The sequence below is a fragment of the Cyanistes caeruleus genome, chromosome 1 (genome assembly GCF_971803275.1).
Source record: "Cyanistes caeruleus chromosome 1, bCyaCae1.hap1.1, whole genome shotgun sequence".
Taxonomy (NCBI): domain Eukaryota; kingdom Metazoa; phylum Chordata; class Aves; order Passeriformes; family Paridae; genus Cyanistes; species Cyanistes caeruleus.
The window spans coordinates 109,785,991-109,808,159 of record NC_141701.1 but is presented as its reverse complement, the minus strand read 5'-3'; the positions used below and the strand labels follow the sequence as shown (position 1 = coordinate 109,808,159).

General features: G+C 42.7%; 1 protein-coding gene across 2 annotated transcripts in view; it reads left to right on the top strand.

Annotated features, from left to right (window-relative positions):
* Positions 1–10,154, top strand: part of NEK11 (NIMA related kinase 11) — a 104,790-nt gene extending 94,636 nt beyond the window's left edge. For both annotated transcript variants that reach the window (XR_015276023.1, XR_015276028.1), the window contains one exon: positions 9,901–10,154. The gene's annotated coding sequence lies outside the window, so the exon portion shown is untranslated. The remainder of the gene's footprint in view (positions 1–9,900) is intronic.
* The last annotated feature ends 12,015 nt before the right edge of the window (positions 10,155–22,169 follow it).

Here is a 22,169-nt window from a genome sequence, read left to right as displayed (position 1 = left end):
AATATGTTTTCTGTCTTGGAAAATGAAATATCTGCTAGCTGCTCCAAAAAATTCTTACGAGCAGGTAAATACACAGTTGAAGGCACCTTGAGTAGAAAAAAACTTGAATGTTTTGAGCAAGTACTGCACCATGCACTGTACAAAGGAGCTCCAAGGCAATCCCAACCTCCCAGGCCTCCCAGCTGAATTTTCCAGCAGGAATATGAGTGGAAGATGATTCAGAGAAGTAACCTGAGCTTGTACAGCAAAGTGCAACAGGAAGCCAACCAAGGTGAGCACTTCTCCTGATCCTCACCTGACGCTGTGTCAGGCAGTCAGCTGTGGCTTGTGGGTACCAGGGTAAGGCACGACAGAAAGGAGGATGCAGTGTTGTGAAATGGGCATTAATACAGAAAACCAGTATTTCATGAAATACCACTCTGTGACTGTGCATGGAAGTGTGAGTGTGATGGACTGTCTGTCCCAGAGCTGTGTGCCCTAGAGGTGACCGAGTGCTATGAAGAAGCTGGGAGTCTGTGAATTGCTCTCCTCTCTCCATTGCCATCTGCTGATCCCTCAGGGACCCTGTTATTGTACCATGACATGCAGATATTCCCTTGGGCTGTGTTATTTCCTCTCAGCATCTCTAATATGAGTTCTATTTCAGTTTTTTTCATGTGGAACTTTCTTTCTGGCAAAGGCTGCTCTATTGATCTGCATCTATAAAGGGTCAGCAGTGTGAGAGCAGTCTTAAGTAATGCATTGGAGTTTTCTCCCTCTGCTTTCAGTGAGTTCTGGGGAAATGCTCCATAGAACTGTCATGGAATCTTCCTAGCTTAAACTGTCTCAGTTGTCTTCTCTTGTCCTCTTTCCTCCCCAAATCCTCAAGGACTGAAAGCAAAGCAAACTCAAGGTGCTAAGTGTGTGTAGAACAGATGCTGTTATTTAATGTCCAGAGGCAATCCTTTAAATGAAGGGAGGCTGCTTCTCTTGTTTTGTAAGACAGTTTTTGAGTGTGAGCATTATTTTATTGATGCCTTTAGGCATCTGACAGTCAGTGGCGTACTTTTGCCATCCTGTTTCTGCCAGTGAGTTGTATTTTTTTCCCCACCTCAAAACGAAGCCTGCTTGTTTTGAGTGCTCTTTTGTCAGGAGCTTGGCTCCTGAGGCTGACAGCGAATGCTCCTGACTCCCTGGAGGCCTAATTTTTCCAGTTACTCATGTGTGCCCTTCTACAAACTGTCTTGGCAACCGGGGACTGTATTTCTGGAAGGGGGTGGTATTCCAACAAGTGTAAGCAAGGCTTTTTAAATGATTCTTCTGTTGCCTGAGGATGGCAGGAATCACTTCCAGATAGCACAGTGGGACTGGAGGCAGCCAGAGCAGGCCCTGGCCTGAGCATCTCCCTGGTGCTGCTGGAGGAGCCCCCAGGGTTTGCTGCATCCCAGGTGGGCCAGGAGACTCGAGACCCTCTAGATTCACATTCATGTTGTGCTTGCTGTTTTGAAGTAATACTGCAGAGAGGAGATTTATGGAGAGCAAACCCTTGTAAAGACAATGAGTCTCCAGACTACCTAATGACTACTTAATGAGTGTCTAAGCACTGCACCATTATTGAATTTTAATTGCCTTCTTTCTGGCCTTGTGCTAGAAAATGAAAAAGGAGCAAACACTACATGTAATGAGGGTAGATGATTAAAAAGTAATACCTAAGAGACACCCAGGCATTCGTGGAAAAGACCACAAGAATAATGTGATGAGAGAAACCAGCATTGCTGTGTGTCTGCCACCTCTTTGGATTTTTACAGCTGTTAATAATTGAGGTTGTTTTCAGCATGATCTAGCATAAAAATAGATGTGGTATCAGCAATGTAATTAAACTTACTGATTTTATTAAATCAATAAATACTGATTATTTACCATTGTATGGAAAATCCAGTCCATATCACCAGATCACTGCAGATGGGCTTTTCAGAGGTTGCTCTTTAGCACTATGCCCTTTCTGATGTCTGCTCAGGTTATTTTTGACTGCATTGAGTGAATGTGCATTACTTTGAGCAGTAGACAGCAGAAAGGCCCAGTTGAGAGTAGACCTAAATCCATCAAGCATTTAAACGTGTGCTTAGCTGTGAATGCCAGCCTCACTGCTGCACAATTGCCAGGGAAACAGGGAGCACTGGGTTGTTGTACAGAGCAAAACATGGCACAGGGGCTCTTTGCTCATAAAAGAGGTAGATCTTCAGAGCTGGAAGCTCACCTTTGAAGCTATATACATCCAGAAGTGTGAGAAGGCCTCCAACCACTGAGACAGTGCCTCAGCCTGGTGGTCCAATCAGCTGAAATAAATTAATATAGATCTATATAGTCAAAAGATGAATTTAATTAAAATGTACATAGATTAAATAGGTTCCTATAAAAAGAGCTAAATGGCAGAAAATGTGGTTTTGAGGAGAAACTTGCATAATTTCACTCTTCATCTCTGAAGGATGTGCATTTGTTGGGTATTTTAACCTGAACCAACAGAAAACTCTGGCCAGATGTTAATGTCTCTAATTCTACCCTTTAGTTTCTCTCTTTCTCTTTCCATGCCACACATTTTGTCACAAGGCACTAATGTGACAGGTCTCTCTTGTGCAGCTTCTCTTTTGGCTTCTGCTCTCCTAGAGTTTATGGGAACTCTTGGTGAAACATTTTGTAATCCATCATTTTCATAATGAAATCGCCTTTTTTCCTTTCCCTTTCCCTTTCCCTTTCCCTTTCCCTTTCCCTTTCCCTTTCCCTTTCCCTTTCCCTTTCCCTTTCCCTTTCCCTTTCCCTTTCCCTTTCCCTTTCCCTTTCCCTTTCCCTTTCCCTTTCCCTTTCCCTTTCCCTTTCCCTTTCCCTCCTTCATTTGACTCTCAGAAGCTTTCTTCTAAGTACATACTGTGTGTCTACATCCCTGTAATATCTCAGAAAATTATCCCTTCAAATTTCTGACAGGCATAAAGCTTATAGATAAAATTATTCTGACATTTTGGATCAATTGTTACACTTTTTATGTATTTAGTACCAACCTCATCTTCAAAGACACCAGAACTATATTTCTATTACATCCCTTCTTTTTGCTTTCTTTCCCTTTTGTAAGGGCTGAATTTCTCCTTTATGCTTTCCAGTGTTCCCTACATTTTAAATTAGTTTTGAGCTTTTGAAATAATTACAAACAAGATTCTAACTAGGAATGAAAGGTGAGCATCAAGCAATATTTCATGGCAAGACAAAACCACCCTTCTGGCTAAAGAGACTGCAGAGCAAAACATCAGAGAGACAAGTCATAAAAAACAAGTTTTTTCAGCTGCCAAAAGGAAGGACAGGCTTTCAGAATTCTTGCTATGAAATGAAGTGTCTGGAAGGCAATAAGAAAAATGAGAAGCATCATTTAGGCATTATTCTTACAAAAAAAAATATACAGTATTTTAATATTATCAGGACATGAATCTAATTCTTTGACATCAAATCACTTTTTTTATTATTGCATTTATATTCAGAAGAAACAGGAGAAAGGTCATCCCATTATTGTCATCTGAGGAAATATACAATTTTTTCATCTTGCTAATCTACGTTTGGCAGCAAAAAAGGTAAGAGACTAAAAGCCTGGACAGATGACTTTGAAGAAAAATACTTTTCTTCGAGATTTATGTATTTTTCTAGGAAACTGAAAAGAATTTGAAAATGTCTAAAGTGTGAGCTGCAGCAGCTGATTGTGTGAAAATGAGCTTCAATCAAACAGGCTTTGATTTCTCAGAGAAGGAAGCACACTTTCAATATACTCATTTGCAATCAAAAAGCCTGGACAGATTTGACTTTTTTTTTTGCAGCAACAGATTCAGGGATTTGCAGAACCTGAGGATGTGTTGATTTAATGACAATTCCCATGAATTATAATGAGTGGCATTCTCACACCTGTGAACATTTCAATTTCACCACAGTACAGCACCAACTCAATTTCAAATTGCCCAAGAGCAGGAAGACATTCCTTGGGCAGTCACTAACTAGAAGAGCCACAAAGCTCCTTGTGTGGGCCACATCTTAGGTTCAGGAAGATGGAACCTGGTCAGGATGAGTAGCAGCGGGATCACAGGCCAAAAGCAGAGTCTCAGTCCCGCCTCCACCGTAAGAGCTGCAGGCGCTATGGTTGGACCTCAGAGGGGCAATGCACCCTGAGGCAGGACATGATTCTGTTTGTGCCAGGGTGTCTCACTGCAGAATCAGTGAAAGGAGATGATCTGGAGAAATATGAACCCAAGGGTGCAGGTGGTGTGATTTTGTTGGATCACAGAGCAAGCACAGTCAAGCACTAAAACTCACCAGTTTCAGATGGTGAGGATGGGACCGCTGCCTGAGAGCCTTGAGCTGGTCTGTGCAGCCTAGCACCCCGGTCCAGGGCCAGCAGTTTTCAGGCTTTTTCCAAAGGGTTAAACCTCCAAGTTAGTGCTATTGTGTAAAAGAAACCTGCATTCCTACTGCAAACATCTGTCCATAATTCCAACAAGGCACCAGAGACTCATACAAATGAAGACAAAGCTAGTACTAAGATGCAAAGTGTTATTGTTGCTTAGTGCTAATGGTTTCTGCCTTATTGTAGCCATTTATCCCTTTTCCTTTTCTCTTTGTCATATCCTTCTCTCAGATACGAGTTACTGTCACCAAAGACAGGAAGCAATTTGCTGGGGCTGCTACCTAAGCATGTGTTGCTAATTATAGACTAGGAGCAGGGAGAAGGAGTCAGGTACATTGTGAATCTGTCTTGATTAATGAGCCAGCAGCTAGGCTGAGGGTCTCCAATTATGTTCTGTATGTCAGCTGACTTGCTTCTCTCTTGGCTGCAGTCCTGCTGGGTAGATGGGTGTGTTCCCAGAGGGAACTGGCCTGATTAGCCAGCAGCTAATCAGGCCTTTTCAGAGGCCTGAAAGCAGCACACCGTGTGCCATTGTCCACCCAATATGGCCTTCAAACACCCATTTAAACCCACTGTCCTCAACATTCATTGTGAAAACAAGACAAAAACTCATCTGGAGGTGAGGTGAGTTTTATTCTCAGAAAGAGCTTTCACTCTTGGATTTGTGACTTTGTACTGCCTGTCCAGATAGGGCAGTGACTTCTCAATCACTGCAGCTGGCCATGCCACAGCTCTCTCTGTCTGTGGTGGGTTGGGTGGGGAGGAATGCTTTGTTCCACTTGGACCACACAGCCCCCACTGGGCTCAGTAAATGGTTGTATTCCCAAGAATGCTGTGGGTGAAGATGTATTAGGAAACTGTTTCTTGCAATGGGATGCATGAAGAGAGAGGCAGAAACTCCAGATGTGCAGAGGATAAAGAGGGGAAGAAACAAAATTCCTTGAAGAGAATTGTAGACCTCAAACCTGGCCTGGTAAATGAAGGTATCTCCCTTCAGCATGTAGGGACTCCTGAAAAAGAGACACATTTCTGAAAAAAGAAGACTGTGCTGCCATCCCTGTGGGTGTATGCCAATGTTTTATGTGTTTTAAGTTCTCTTTCAAATAAAACAACAATCAAGTCTTTTGAGTATCAATAATACCATAAACCTGACAGCCTCTCTAAATTCTGAGAGAGCTGATGTGGCTGACCTCATGTCTCTGATAGCTACTGGCACTAGGGCCATGCCTTAAGTAATCTGATTCAGCCAGAGCAGGGCACAGGAAAATACTGGAGAGAAAGTGATTTTCCTCATCCTACTCAGCAAATCAAATATGAATAAGTGATTTCACAGTGTCAGCCCTTCTTTAATATCTGAATATTGCTAAATGTGTCTGAGTTTACACTTGGTCTGACGAATTTGATATCAGCCATCAAACATAATGGAGCAGACTGCCTGAGTTCCCTTCCCAGGGTAATAAGATACACCAAAGTAGGGAGGATTCTTTTCATGTTAATAAGCCAAGTGCCTTTCATTGTACTGGCACCATGAGGAATTTGAACTGAATTCAGAATAAAGCCCCTGATCCAGAAATGGGCTGACTGTAAGGATTTTTGAATGACTTTTTTTTTTAGGTTTGCCAATGTGAGGGTGAAGCTTCAGTGTGAGTTCTTCAGCAAATGGTTATCAATGAGATATCAGCTCCTTCATTAAGGGAAATTAGGGAAAAGGCACCATGAATAAACAGTGTGCTGTGAGATGTTATTCTCATTAAATAAGCTTTGCTTTACCCTGAGGCTGGACCACAAACAGTGTACCTGTTTGGCAGCAGAGCTACCTCCAAAGAGTGTAGAGTTGAAAAAACAATTTATGACAGGTGGTACAATGTCCATAATGAGCAAGAGGTGATGTGGCAAGAGGGCAAACCACCAGGATACATCAGCAGAGGTAAGCCCACGTGCATCACTCATCTCCCAGAGAAGCACTGAACTGCTATTGCATGACTGCAATTAGTGTGCAAGTTTGAAGAGGCTGGGGAGTCAGAAAATGGATGTTGGCAATTGAGAAAGTCGAAGGTACTGGCTGGACAATCAGACAAACGTGACTGCTCTCATCACAGGGATAGGGAGAGAAGGCAAGAACATGAGGTGGTAGTGAAGGAATTTGAGATAAAGCACATAACAAAGCCTACAGCTGACAAGGTCTCCAGACACATTCAGGTTAACATGTTTAACCACAGGGACCAGAGAAGACATTGATTCTAAGCCTCTACTGGTCTGAAAATCAAACCTTGGCAAACAGGCTCTAGCCCTCCACTAGTATGAGTATGAATAGTGGCAGCTACAAAGTTCCAGACACTTGACTCAGTGCAGAGCTTGGTAGGTGAAATAAAAAGATCTGTACTGGGTAACCTGTATATCACAGTAGCAGTCTCTAGTATCCTTTCTAGCTTCCCAGGCAGCTCTGCAGGAATGTTTTTTATTCAGCAACACAAGCAAGAAGCAGTTATTTTCATCAGCAAGGTCTTTCTGTGTTTGAAAGTGCTTGGGTGAATGTTAGTTGATTGAAGCGATGCATTCCTAAGGAATATCCCACTGAGAGTGTCAACCAAGTGACTGCCCATCTTTTCCAAGCAAAAAGATACAGACTGACTATATTTCTGAATTCTTCTACAGTGTCCTTTAGCTAATCAGGGAAAAATATGTTCAGAGGTGTTGCCAAATTTGATTGCAAAAGTAGAAATCAATGTCTTCTGTAGTTTCAGTGTATTTGCTTCTGAAAAATTGATTGCATTACAATGACAGTGCACCAAAACATGAAGAGCTGAAGTTATTCAGTTAGAAACAACTTGCTGCTTCTCCTGTCTGTTTAGTCTTCCCCCACTCAGCTCATGTCACTCAGAGAAGGACTTCCATTGAAAGGAGATGCTTGCTAGGCTTTCCAGATTGCTGTTTAATTGGCTCCATTCCCCAGAGACTAAGACTCAGAAGAAGTTTTCAAAGTTGAAATGACACTGGTGCAAGAAAGTGTTTCCTCCTTCTCCTTCACTTCAGCATCCCTGCATGCAGGTCCCTTCCCTTGAGAGGCCCACATGCTGGGGAGCATTCAAGCCTCAGCTCATGTCAGGAAGGGAGGGCATGCAGAGGTGACAGCATGCCACAACGTGATTCCGTGGAGATGCAGATACCCTGGAGAAGAGCGATTCCCAGCTGGGGCAGGAAGATGTGTGTGAGCTTGAGCAGAACCGAGGAGAGAGGCAGGCGGGTCTCAGCTGGGTGAATACAGAAAGACTTCTCAGTAGCTGCCCCCTGACAAGCTGTCAGACAGAGTTCCCTTGCTAACTAGAATATCTCTAGTATCTCCACAGTGGGCATGACTCAGACTTTGAAAAGCATTTCAGAGCCACAAACCTGATTTAGATATACTGTTCCTATTGCTTTCTTATTACTTCTTTTAATTATCTGCTTAAATTAATTTATTAGATTAGACTTATTAGATTGAGCCTATTCAGATTAAGACAGTGATGATGTCTTAGTTCCAGTAATTCAGACCAGCTACTATCTACAACAGGCTCCTTGCAGAAGCAATGGATGGAATATCCACTGTGGAGGCCAGAATCGTTACTTACAATAGCTTGCCAGAATATACCCTCTGATCACTGTCAAGCTGAAAAGCTCTAAGTCCATCCACAATTCATGGCTATTCCTTGAGACAAGGACCAGATTCTGGGAGCTGAAGTTGTTGCTAACTCCCAGCACAGTAATGCCAGAGATAAAGACTACCAGATCAAAGAGGGATATGTGGGAAGTGAACAGTGCCTGGAAATTATACTTTGAGCGCTGCAAACATTTGTTTTCTGTACTCTATATATACACCAGGCTACCGAAGGCAGCCCAGACCAGATTCCTTGCCTGTTATCTGCTCTTTCTTGAACCATGGGCATTTCAGCCCCTTGTCCAGGGAAAGGCAATAGACAGTCTTTCCTGGCAGCCCAAGGAAAGAGGCTCTTTGTAGAGTAAATACTACAAACATCCCTCCCCACACTAATATCTGGATTTCAGGCAGCACATTTATAGCTTCCTCTGAGAAAAGCAGAATGCCTTAAGAAAACAAGTGCCTGGCCCACCAAATTATCTCCTCTCCCCTCTTGTTCCAGACTGCAGAATTGAGAAGTGCTAATTCCTGCTGCTTGTTCTTTTGCTTCATTTTCATGACAAGCATAAACCAGAGTTGGAAAGAAACATAGTTATGGACAGAAGAGGACAGGACAGGAAATCTGAGAGCATTGCAGCATCGGCACTGCTCGACTGCCACAGTTGTCACAGCCCCTGGGAAGGTTTTGTTGAGGTATTGACACAAATACACAGTAGATGCAGCCGCTTTTACCCACAGGTATATTGGAGCAACTCCGCAAATTGCTACGCTTCACTGCTGATACTTTCACTTGTCCACAGCGGTGTGGTACTCACACATTATCTAAATGACCCAGAATTAGCAAGTATTTCATGTATCTGTTTTAGGACACTTGGTGCTCTCTCAGCACCAAGTCTTTCTTGGGATGGCAGTGCATGTCCTGGTTCTCATGTTCTTACCACAGTGGATCAATGCATTGCTGAGCACACCCAGCAGGCAGGTCTGCTTTCCATAGTTGTGCTGCTGGGCTCTCTCGTAGCTGATTAACAGGCAGCTGGAAAGGGCAGCTGAAAAAAACAGCTCCATAAACCCTGCTAATTCATCTAACCAAGCTTTAATAAGCCTATAGCACCTTCTGCTTGGATTTGGCCAGTTGGGCAGAGGACATGCTCTGTGTGTGGTGTCCAGGAAACAGCAGCACATTTGCAGCTTCTCTCACTGCTCCATAAAAAAATAAGCAATCTTTAAGGGTGACAGCTTACAAAAGATTTACTGCCTGATTCCTGATCTCGGCATTCACACTCCTACTTCAACTGCTGCTCAGTCCTGGAAACCTCACTTTCCAAGTTTAACCCATCTGCCAGAATTCAACTGGCAACAACAAGGCCTGCACTCAAACTTAACAGAATGAGCCAGAAACAAGTAAAAGATTTTCTACTGGGTGAGTTTATTCTCCACTTGTAAAGAAAAAACAGATATCTTAATTAATATTTTGTTAAAGGGTACAACAAACCTCTAGCAAGATTGGTAAGCAGTAACAATTGCAATTATTTTCTAAGGTACAGCTAGAATTTAAACAATTTTTACTATATTTTCTTTTGGTGAGGCAGCTTCTAGGACAGAAGTTGGCTTCCTTCTGCTTTCTTGCACTAATCTAGGTGAAAAAAATAAGATTCACTCTTTTGCGTTACAAGACCTATACTGACCTGTACAACTTGACTCTGTCAGCTGCTCCATGCTTTGCCAGCACCCCTCTGTTTGGCCAGTCCACCCTGGGCAAAGTATGTTCCAAGGCTGTTTGCTGGTCATTCTCAAGCATCCCTCTCTGCTTGAGCAGATGTCAACAGGCACTTTCTCAATGTTTTCTTCACAGGGAGTTCTGGAGAAGGGAAGCTTTGGAGGGAATGGTGATGCCAGACTGGAGCTGGCGTGGAAAGCTGAAGGAGTCTCACCAAACCACACTGGTGTGAAGTGTCTGATCTCTGTGTGGCAGCCATGTGTGGACGTGGCCAGCAAAAACCTCCCTCACTAAGGAATCTCCAGAGGGAGATTTGCATTCCCACTGAAGAAAAAAGCAGTCACATAATTAAAGACAAAGTGCTTGGGCAGGATGGCACCATACTCTTAGGTGGATGCATTATCTCTGTTGGATTTATTTGCTCTGTTTTCCACGTCTCTTTTCCAAGGAACTGTTTAGCAAATTCCCTATGTCCTTCAACTCCTTTCCCTCCATAACAGCAGTCAGATGTATGAACTGCTGATAGCATTGCTGCACTCCATCTATTCCTGAAAACAGAGAACAAGTTGTGAGGCTACAAAAATCATCAGAAGCCAAAAGCAATTTGTTTGGTTCCAAGGGAGAAATGGCTTGTCCCTTTAACTGTTTCACCATAACATTAGCTTTTAGCAATGGAACAGCCCTTGCTGTTCAGTTTGCCTAGGTGAAATTATATTGTTCCTGCTCTCCTCACTCTTCCTCACTGTAGCCCTCATGCTGCCTTAGCCAAGGTACTTAGCTGGGGCCCCCTTTGCTGTAGTGAGGCTGTTAACTGCATTGTTCTACATCTGTCTTTCTTGGGCTGCTCCCCCATGGTGCTCCAGAGATTAAAGGTGTCTCTTTCAGGGATTTGGAGTGACCTGTGCAAGAGTAGCATTTGTTCTTTCTGAGCTGTGATGAACTCACTTGCTAAGGGAACAAAACCAGAGTACCACTTTTCTCCAGCACTGCTGGTTAAACAAAAACTGCTAGGGAAAAAGAAAGAAAGGGGAAAACAGAAAATGAAAATAATGAATAGGTGCCATCCTGAACCACATCAGTTCTGTTACACTGGTAAAGGAAGAGGGATGACTGAAAAACTGTGGTGATAAGGATGTCCTGGTAAGTAACTGGTAGATTTTCTATCTGCTTTCCAGAGGATTCATTCTTAGGAATACAATAAACTTCCTTCTTTTGCACTGTCAGCTATGCCAATGTCAATCACTGCAAATCCACTGCCCTCACTGAAACTTTACTTCCTTATGGCAGTTGAAGATCTGACTCCACCACATTCTGACTCAAGAGATAAATCCAAAAAGGACTTGACAATATTTGAGAGTTTGAGCCTCAAAATAAAACCAGAGGTTCACAACCAGTGCAGATGGTTTTTCCCAAATAGCCTAAAGGAAACTGTATTCCTGCATCTCATAGGCTCCCCTCATAGGTTCCCTGGGGGTCTGAAGGGTGTGCAGCACCGCAGGTCCTGGGACACAGAAGCACAGAGGAGTGACAAGCTGAGGGGATACAGGTGCACACAGCTTTAGATCTCAAAGCTGGGTTTAGCCTGAGGCCAAAACAGCAGTGTTAGTGATGCCAGCGGTTGAAAGCTCACTCTTTCTCTTGACATCCTGTCCCTGCATGAGGCCAGTGTCACATACATCCCAGCAGTGGAATAGCTGAGCTCTCCCAGGCTACACAAATGAAACCTCCTTCCATGTGCTGAGCCTCACTCATAGCAAACCCTAATTTCCCTGTACTCAGTACCCAGCAGCATTACAGACCACAGTGAGGCTTGTGGCAGGGAGCAGCTGGTGTCTGAAAGGGCCACCAGGCCATCACTATGGCCAGGGATCTATACAGGAGAGCATAAATGAACAAAGAAGAAAATAATAACAAAAATAGAGTAGGAAAAAATGAAGCCAAAATAGCACAGGAAATAGCAGCAAAGAAAAAGTGTTGGGAATAGAGTTGTTGAAAATGTCATTGCAAAGGTCAGGGCAGGCTCAGAAAGACAGCAATGACAGGAATACTAAGCACGTCAGGAAATGTAAATACGTTCTTTTTCCAGAGTTCACAGAGGGATAATGAGAGCAATGCTGGGGACAGCCTTACACTTTCAGGGGGAATAAAAGAAATAATGAAGGGACTCTGGGTAAAACCAGAGAGAGTGATGAAGGACTTGCTCTTGTTGCAGATTGTTGAAGTTTCAGGGCAAGGATTCAGCTCCTGGGGAATTCAGCAATGAGCTGTGAGGAATGGGGGCTGTGCTAGATGGACGGACCTTGTTATGCTGCCACTGTGGTCTCGTGGCAAGGTCAGGCAAATGACGCAGGTAGTAATGAATCAGGGTCCTTGAATTCAGCAGCTAGGGGGTCCAGCCAGATGGAAAACACCTGGAGAAGTGTAATTTGATTAAAAATAGTCTGCAAGGGCTAACAAAAGAAAATCATGTTTAACAAATTCTATGGGAAGTTATTGTTCGTGAAGTGGATGACTGGCGGATTCCGTGGGTGTAATTTACCTGGCCTTCAGTACAGCCTTCAGTATAGAATAAATGAATGCATTAAATTTGCATTTATATAGCTCCTTTTTGTCCACACAAAGCACATTGAAAACATCACGTGGGCCATACAAAAGATACATCCATGATAAATTTGGACAAAGAAATTATTGGGAAAGCAGGTCCTGGAGAGGCTGTGGGTTGGAGTCATGGATGTCTCCTGTTATAGGTGTATGATCCACACCTGGGAACCTGTAGTCTGTCCATAGAGAGCCACTTAATGATTGGAACATAAGCCTGCAGACCCCTTGGAAATTTATAGAAGTGAATTCCTGCTAGCCAACTGACACAGCCCCTCCCTCCCTCCCTCCAAGGGGAATCCCCAAGCAAAGGGTGTCCAGGCTGCCCTTTACCTTCTTTTAACTTTTAGGGTGTACACGGGTCTGAAGTAGCCTCACACCTCCCAGGTCCTGCAGCAGCAGCTGGAACTACATTAGCCAGTACATCCTGCTGCTGATGAGGATGGCTCATAATGAACAAGTCCTTCAGCAAAATGCACATAAAAGCTTCCTTGAAGTGTCCTCTGCTACAGCAACAAGGCAACATACTGCACTTTGTGGAAAAACCTAAAAGCCTTATTTCAAATTGACCATAATATTTTCCTAGATGATGAGTGTTTTTCTTTAGTGAAAAACAGCAGATTGTTTCCAGAGAGCTGAGATGTGGTTTATATTAACCTTGTAAAAATATTAACATTTCTTTTTTATTTTTAATAAAGATGGTTGTTGCACAGTTGTATTCACAGAAAGTATTTCCGCAGTTGAACCCTGCTGGCAATCATTTCAAGGTTAAGAAAGGCAGGAAGAGGGCTTAGAAAAAGTCAAAATCATGACTAATGTGGAAGAGATAAAGATGACTTCTATGTCAGCCAGGCTGCTCATGGTCTCTGCCCCCTCCTGCTCCGTGTAGCCTTCATTGCCCTAAGTAGTAAACTTCACCGTAATTGTGTCAGCAAGGATTTCAGCAGCATGTTGCCATCAGGGCTGCACAAGACTTTGCAGTTCCTGGTTGTTGGTTTATCCTGTGGGTTTATAACCCTTTCATTGTCTCCAGGACTGATGTAATCCCATGCAAGCAGGAGGCTATCCACAGCCTGTGGTACTGCAGGACTATCTATCAGTAACTTTAATGGTGCTAACCAGCTGGTTGTAGTTTCCTTGTAGCCTTTTTTTTTTTTTTTTCTGTTTTAAAGCAGCATAAAATGCTTTGACGGTATAAATAACAGTAACTTAAAAATCTGCCTCAAAGTTTTCTCTTCTTCAAACAATCCCTGACTTATTCCAAAAGCATTTACTATGTGAAACAATTGTGAGAAATTACACTGGCAGCCAAAGACAAGCTGTCTCCAGAGTCTGATTTTAACAGATTATTTTTATTAGAAAACACTGGGTAGTGTCAGTGAGTGACAACTTGGAGAACTGGCTTATGGCAGTCCTTTCAACAGCTATCTCTCTGCACTTACTCCACATCAATCTTAGATGAGTGCCTCCTTCAAGGCTTATCTCATCTACTCCAATTTTAGAAACAACTTAATAAAGTGCATTTATCCCCTCTTATCCACATGGAAGCTTGGCTAGTTCTGTGTTCATGTAACTTTTATGTGTATCTCAACCTTGATCAGCTTTTCCTAAAAATACACTTATCAGCCTTCTGATGAAGGGCATTTCCTCCTCCTTTTTCATTCCTCGATGCTAACGTCTCTGAGCCGTACTCATGCTCTGGCACTAAACTGTTCCATTTTCACAGTTCAGCTTTTAATGAGGGTTGGTAATGGTTGTAGCAGGGTATTTGTGATCCCACTGCCTTCATGTTTTAGCATGTAAGGCATGAGGCACAGTCCCAGTGCTGTTTGGCAGGAAGGCAATGTGCCTTTCTCCCAGGCTCCCACAACCACTCAAGGTATGTGCACAGTGAATTTAGGACAAGCTCCTCAGATGGAGAGAGAGTCTGTCTAAAATCCCAGCTACCACATATATATTCATTAACATCAATATTGTTTAATTGTAACCAATATGCATTTTAATAAGACTTGGCTCTTTACATGGGCCAGGCTTAGGCCAGGTTTTGCTTCCATCTGACACTCCACAGAAGAAAGTCATACATTTATGATGTAAGAGAAATGTGTTTTGGCACATTGCAAAGAATTTGTTTTCCTTCTGCTTTGGATTCAGGAATTTGCATTTGCAGCAGAAATATTGATATTCTTGTTTATAATGAGGAACAAGGATTTGTAATTTGGACTGACTCAGCTTCCAGGAGGTTTTTATACAGTCTCTGAATATTTCTCTGCAATTTTTTGTTATTGACTGGCCCTGGGGCCTCTTCTCTCCAGCCCTGCTTTCAGGAGCACCTGGCTGCAATTTTAACTTCTTTGCTCAGTCCCTGTCTTTCAGACTCTTGAGGATAGGGACAAAGGGGATCCACCTGGAGGAGAAAAAACCCAAAGCTGTCTGCCATCATGTGAGGAGCTGAATTCTGCCTGTGTCTGTCCCACAAGGGATATTGGGCAATTCCCCAGCCCTCAGGGCGCCCTGATTCTCGAAGGGCTTCACAGAATGGTACCATGTGACTGTAGTGGCAGTGCTCTCCACTTTAATTGAGCTGCTTTACCAAGTTTATTTTTTTTTTTCTCCTTGATTTTGCCTCTCAGGTCATCATGGTGACCAGTTCTCTGCTCTCCATATATCCCATCAGTATTTTACACAAGACAGGCACTCCCAGCAGAGCTGTGCACCCCTCACTGCCACCAAAGCTGTGGGTGCACTGGAGCTGCACTGGAGGGTTTGTATGATTACACCCCAAAACAGATCTTGCCTCTCCCTCACCTCATCACTGTATCCACTGCTGCCAGCCTTTCTTTCCCCTGGGACCTTGGGTGCACATTTGCACGTTTGTTGCTTCTTTTTCCTAATATCAGCAACTGTTCCAGATGTCACAGATGTGTATCAGGGAGCCCACCCAAGTCTAAAGTGGTTAAATGGTCTCAGGAATAAGCCCTGACTGAGTTTCCAGGAGGTCAAAAAAATGGAGGCATCTCTCTCACGTATGGTCTTGCTTGGTTTGTGTTCTGTTCACTGTCAAAAGCTACTGCTGCACAGGTCTGTGTGGACTGGTGGGATCTCTAGCACTCATGTTTTTATGCATTGGAATAATGTCTGGAGTGACCTTCTGCTAGCCCATGTGTTGACCACTTTTGAAAATAATAAATTCCTTCTGACCCACCAAAACAGAGCAGAGTGTGATCTGCCTGGTGGCATTAGCAAGATGATTGAACAACCAGTTGTCCTTTCACCACAGTGATGGGAATAGGGGAAGAGCTGAAGAGGGAAATTAATTCTTTTCATGTTGGAATAGGTAGCATATAATAAAAAAAGAAGACATTCAGAAATAAATGAGATGGCATTTCAAACAAAGCAAAGATATACACACTCACCTATTACCACACAAAACTCTGTAAGACTTACTGGGCAGAGTGATCTTTGCTTTGTTCTCACCACAAAGATGCAAATGGCATGAGAAACATCAGGAATTTAATCTCATGACAAAGGCAAGAGTAATATTGAACTGCTTTATCCCTGTAATCCAACTTTATCCGTTTTCCTGCGTGACAGTGCTCAGTGCTACATGCTCAGGCTCTTCCTCACGGGCTGCCTTTTGGAATGACTTTGGCTGGGCAAGTGTTGTCAGAGGATAACCATGATGATCTAACTTCACAAGATCCTAATTTCAAAAGAAAAATTTTAACCCCACCATCCAGGCAAGTGAAGGCTGCTGGCAACATTAGAGTCTGTCTTTGGTCATTCCAAGGAGTCAGTCTTGTGTGTCCACAGAAATCTGATCACACCTTAGAGAGTAGAAAAGTGGTTTTTAACTGATTAATTAGCAATGGTGAAGTGGATTGGGCAGATGGCTGGTTAACCTCTACAACAGTGAAACCTGAAGAAAATTCCCTGCAGCACTCACAGGCTCATGGGACACTCTGATGGGGGCCAGCACACTCCACTGCAGGTACACAGAAATCTGCTGAACACCTGAGCTCAGGCTGAAGCACAGAACTATGGGACCACACTGTCCCAAGCAGGCCTGTCCAAGGCTTGGGAATAAAATGTCCCTCACCTTTCTTACAGTGGCAGAGCCCAGTCCCATCCTTTACATGCATTTTTCTGTTTAGGTGCATTACATGCTGAGACCAAGCTCTGGTCCTCCCCTTTGGTGTGCCAACCAGTGTTTTTTTCTCTTAGAAGTATAAAGCCAGAGACTAAAACTCAAAGCCAGGTGCTTGGGGCAAATTATTTTATTTCTTTATATATTCCAGTGGTTGAGCATTACAAATACAGCATGTGTCACTGGTAGTGCAAGTCCTCAGCACACACACTGCAACTCCCCACAGTTAATGGATTGAAATAATACCACGTCAGTTTTAAGAGAGGTATCAAAATGTACAAGAGTCTACATTTATGTCTGAAAATATCATGGTCATGTCACGTAATTTCTTAAAAAGTGAAGGACCCAAGTTACTTCATTCCACTTCTAATCCCACTGGTCTATCAGCATATTGTAGCAGGACTCTTTGCCCTTGCATTGTGGTCAAACAACTAAAAAATGTCCTGTTTTGGAAGCTACCAGTTGTGGACTGAGAGGGGGCATCATGTGCTGCCTTTGGTGTTGAATTATGCTGAAACCTGTTCACTCACCAACCCCAAATCAACATCCTAATAGTGAGGCAACCTGAGATATAAGACTGGGTAGGGATGCCCCCCAAGGATAACTCTCAAGACTGGGTGAAAGAGATTAAGCCCACAGTCATTGGTATGGGTACTTTACATTGAGCTCTATTTTAAAAATTGTTCCTTGTCTGCTTTAATATAATTACTTTAATATAATGGCTTTGGTATAGTGCACTATCCTATCCTATACAAACACTACTAATAGTTTTAGCTGTGCAGTAGATAATTCTGATTAAGATCTTTTTGCCTAATCATTAGTCACAATAAATAATTCACTTCATAGAAATAAATCTGATTTGCCATGCTTAATCCTTCTGTATTAACTAATTTAAACCACTGACAAAGTCAGGGGCTAAAATAGGATCCAACTGCACCCAGACTTTTCTATGAGAAGTTTAGAAAACAAGGGAGGTCCTTTATGTACTTTGTGACTCAGTGGTAGGTCTTCTCTAATAAACTGTCTGAAGCTCCCACTCACACCCATGACACACATGTATCCTAAAAGTAGGGAGGTAAAAGATTATATAAAATCTTTCACCTTTACTGTTTGAGTAAGATGCTACCCAGCTTGTCACAGTTGTCCTTCTGTGCACATGGGGCCAAAAGGAGAATTTCAGTGGACAAAGAGCTGTCTACATTAACACATAATGCAGTGCAATAGGAGTACATCTGCAGAGTGATGGAACTGATACCAAGGACCAAAGTTGGCACCATCCATCAAATTACTTTACTTTGGAAGAGTTCCAGTCTGGTCACATCAAAAAAGGTTGGAACTCGTTAGGGACACCCCCACATCTTCCATTTTACTTTCATCTGAAATAATTCCAGTTTGTGCACTCTGTAATCATGCCATGATGCAAAACAATGCATAGGAAGTCAAGAGGATCAAGATATTTGCTTTCAAATTTCACTGCTAATTTGAGATAGATTTTGAACCAAAGCAGGACAGCTTCCATACTGATTAAAGCAGCACATCACATACTTTCAGTCTGTACATAGTTCTCATCCAGAAAAAAAAAAAAGTGACAAAAGAGAAAACTCACAAGTCTGTTCAGCACCTGTTGCAGCATCTCCTGTGTTTTCTAAATGAAGTAGAAAGCCACTTCTTAAGGAGGTCTTGGGCAGTTGTGCACATGTAAAAGTCCTCCAGGACTTGCTGAAGTTCTGAAGCTTCTTGTGACATTGCATGAGCAGGGATAAGCTGTCCTAGGAGCATTTTAGCTTCAAAGTATGGCTATTTAGTAAATGCTCAAGAAATCTTATTGTACGATATGAAAAATTAAGTTCAGGTTCAGCATTTGCATTACAGTTTTCTCCTTGCTTTATGTACCCATTGCTGTTACCATCCATCTCATCTTCAAACTGAACAGATGAGGCTGCATTCTTATTTCATGAGACTAAAGAAACACATATTGCATTGATGAGAAATCTTTATATGTCCTTGAAAAAATCCAGAAAACCTCTGCCTGTAAGGACATGGAAAACTTAAAACAGAGAAGATAAATTGTGGCTGACAAGGGGCTGTAGGATGAGGCCTCTCTTTGAGGAAAGACCTAATAAATTAAAGGTGACATATGAAAGTTTTCTTTTCAAAAGGAGATAAATTCACCAGAAGTGTGCGTACCAGGGAACACAAGAAGCCTTCCTGCTGACCGGGGCAGAGGTGACCCACCTCCACCTTCTTTCACTGGAACTTTCTGCAAAAGAACCTATCCTCATGTCCTTGTGAATTTACCTTGTGTCCTCACTCTTCATGTGACTTGTCTCTTTGTCCAGTGTGGTTTGTGCTGTGGATGCATCTCCTGACAACTTGGTGCTGCCCAGTGTTCTGGCAGCCTCTCGTGCAGCGCAGCCAGCCTGAGCAGTAGAAGTGCTGAGGGGTCAGTGGGATCCATGGGAACAAAAGCAGTTGAATATTAAGATGGGGTGATAAGGTAAAATTCCGTGGCCTCAGCCACTGAAGGTTGGGTGTATTTTTGGCTGAAGAACTTGGGATAAAGCTTGACTCCCTGCACAGCATGACAGAGAGAAGGGAGGGAGGTCAAGAGTAGAGTGGAGCCTGGCTGTTGACTGGCTGGGTGTTGGGGTTTGCACCAAGGTATGTAACTAGTTTTGAAACAATCCAGCAGTGAGTAACAGAAAAATTCAGACCCTGCACATGTTTCATGGATTATAGAATAACAGAGGTCAGAAAGATTGGAATCATTTGGTCCCATTTCAATCCATAGCAGGGGTAACCAACATCAGTCAAAGAGCTGATCCCTCAGGGCCTTGTCCAGACAGTCACTGCAAAATCTATGCTCCAGTACTTGAGCATTCTCATGGTGAATTTTTTAATTCCTCTGTCCAAAGTATGCCTCATTGCAGCCTGTGCCTTGATTTTATTTTTTTTTGCAATGTCTCAGATTCATCTGATCCCCTTCAACAGAGCTGCTCCTCACAGTCCCCAGGACTGTCCCAAGGAGAGGATTTTGCATCTGTTTTTGCTGAACTTCAGGAGGTTACTGCCAGGTCTCATGGGTCCCCAGCCAGCCTTTTTAGAGCAGACCCCAGCTAGTATAGCTCATAAAGGCTTACCAATCAGCAGCAAAACCATTAGGACCTATCTTTGAATTTAGAGAAAAGTACTAACACCAAGGCAGTCCTCTACAGGATGTCCAGAAAGAGAAAAAGGATGTGATAAAACATATAAATTGCCCTGCTCCCTTCAATCTTTCCTTGGATGATTAGCCCTGAAAACCATGGTGAGTACCAGTATCTTACACACCATGGCTACACACAAGCACACGAGACCCTTCAGCAGGACCTGATGCCCTGGTCCCTGTAGCAGAGACCCCAAATCCCTGCCTTGTGACAAACACAGCAGAACAGGAGGAAAGTGTCCACTCTCAGGTACCAGCCACTTGAGGGAGCCAAGATGACATACACCAAGAACTGGCAGATTATATAAGCATTTTTGGAGTGTTTCAGCTGGAATCACCTCTTCTTTTGCAATATTAAATCTGTTGGGTCAGAAAACTCTGAGAACTTCTGTCCCAGATTTAAATGGTTTTTTATTTGGCTTCCAAATGAAGTCTTGCACACTTGTGCTCAGCCTGCCCCCTTTGATAACTTTTGATGGTGTGTGTTTGTGTCCAAAAGATTTGACAACTAGTAGAAAGTTTAACTTTCTGCAGGTTGCATGAAAAAAAATAGAAAATAGTAATGAAAATAGGTGAGTTTTGTCAGTAAATCAGCTAGTACAGTTGGAAAAAACACACAACCACTTAGCCTGCAAAATTTCTTTCAGTACCAAGCCTACTGTCACTATTTTAAGCATTAGAGACTCTCCAGAGAAGAAAGTTACAAGGAAGTTATAGGAAAGCAGTTATATGCCACAGGAAATCAGGATGCAGTGGTCAAAGAGGTACTCATTTAGATATCACACAGCGACTTTTTTAGTATGGTCCACTTTTCCTCTCACCCCCTCCTCACAATTTCCTTTCCCCAAGACCCAGGGACTATTTTCTTCCATCTCATGAGCTCCAACTGCTACCTTCATCTTAAACCAACATTTTCAGTAACATTATGACTCAAAGGAGAAAGCTCAAAGACTTGTCTTAGATTTTATCCCATGGTATTTACCATAGAGTGAAGACTTCTTCATGGAGCCACGAGACTTCCCCTTTTTTGGGTCCCACAAGAATTCTTGCCTTTCCTAATAAGACTCTGTACTACCCAACTCAAGAGTTTCAGTCTGTCTGAATTCCAAGCTCCTCAATGACCTTGCATGAGGGTGGTGGGACCTTGTATCTATGACAATCTTGTTCCTGAAGGACTGTGGTGTCTGCAAGTCATGACATGAGCAAAGAAGAAAGAAAATGAGGAGTCAAGGGGAGGCAGAGCAACCTAAAAGAAAGGGTTACATGCAATGCTTACCTAGCATCTAAAAGGACCACTACACTCCTCCCTCCCAGATTCTAGTAGTAGTAATTGTAGATTTCTGTGGGTTTGTTATGGACAAGACTGGTTCTTGCAGGGAATCTTAAAGGAAAATGGCAAAACAGAGTTTTGTAAACCATTGTTCGAGTATCCTTTAAAAAGCTGTTTAAGTTTCAAAAATTATTGCTGAAAGTCTACAGAAGTGACAACAGAACCCTTTGATTTTACTTGTAATGCATCTCCATGTGTTCTGGAAAATAGCATTAGAATCTTGGCAATGGTGGTACATTATGAGCTCTCATTTGTGTTTCCTTTTCCCCCAGGCAGATTCATTTCTTGCCCACATCAAAATACAGAGGCTGTTCCATCCATCAGGACCATGGCACACAAAGGAGGCATTATCAAAATGCATCTTGCATCCTAGCATGGAAAACTTGGTGTCAGTAGAGATATTTAGCAAGTGGACAGAAACAGAGTTTTCATATTAACAAATACTGTATCAAATAAATAAATAAAAATAATAAGGAGTGACAGCACTGACATCATTGAAATACTGAAATACAGCAGCAGCAATTCATTGCCACTTGACTGTAAGAATAACCTGAGAAAGAACACTTGAGGATGCAAACAGGATTAGCACATGACAGCATGACAATAAACATCATGCCTCTTGCCCAAAACAAGCCTTTCTTCTGAAAATACAGGAGGTATATATCCCAAGAGCACTAAAGCCATGTGCTTTTTAAAAAGACCTCCTTTTACAGTGCATGTATGCATGTATCTCTTTCTCTCATATCCCTATACACATAAACACTCATGATTTCTTTCCTTACCATCAAGGAAGGTGAAATGACCTATAGGTAAAATGCCTAATACATGAAGCTTCGTGACATAAAAATCTGTCTCCTCACGGCACTGCCAGGTTCATACTAAGGAAGCTGTTGAAAAGAATAAAAGTGTCCAAGTACTATTCACCTTCTGCTGTCTTGTCCTTGTGTTCAGGAAAAAATGTGCCTTTATTTAGAAAACAGAATTAACACTGAAGCAATTTTCACATCACTGGTCCTTCAGCCTCCTCAGATATTGTTTGTGGTATCTGCTTTCGTGCAAGAGAATGGGGCCACATAAAAGCAATCACAAGGATGAAAATGTTCTCAGCAGGAGGAAATGGGATTATC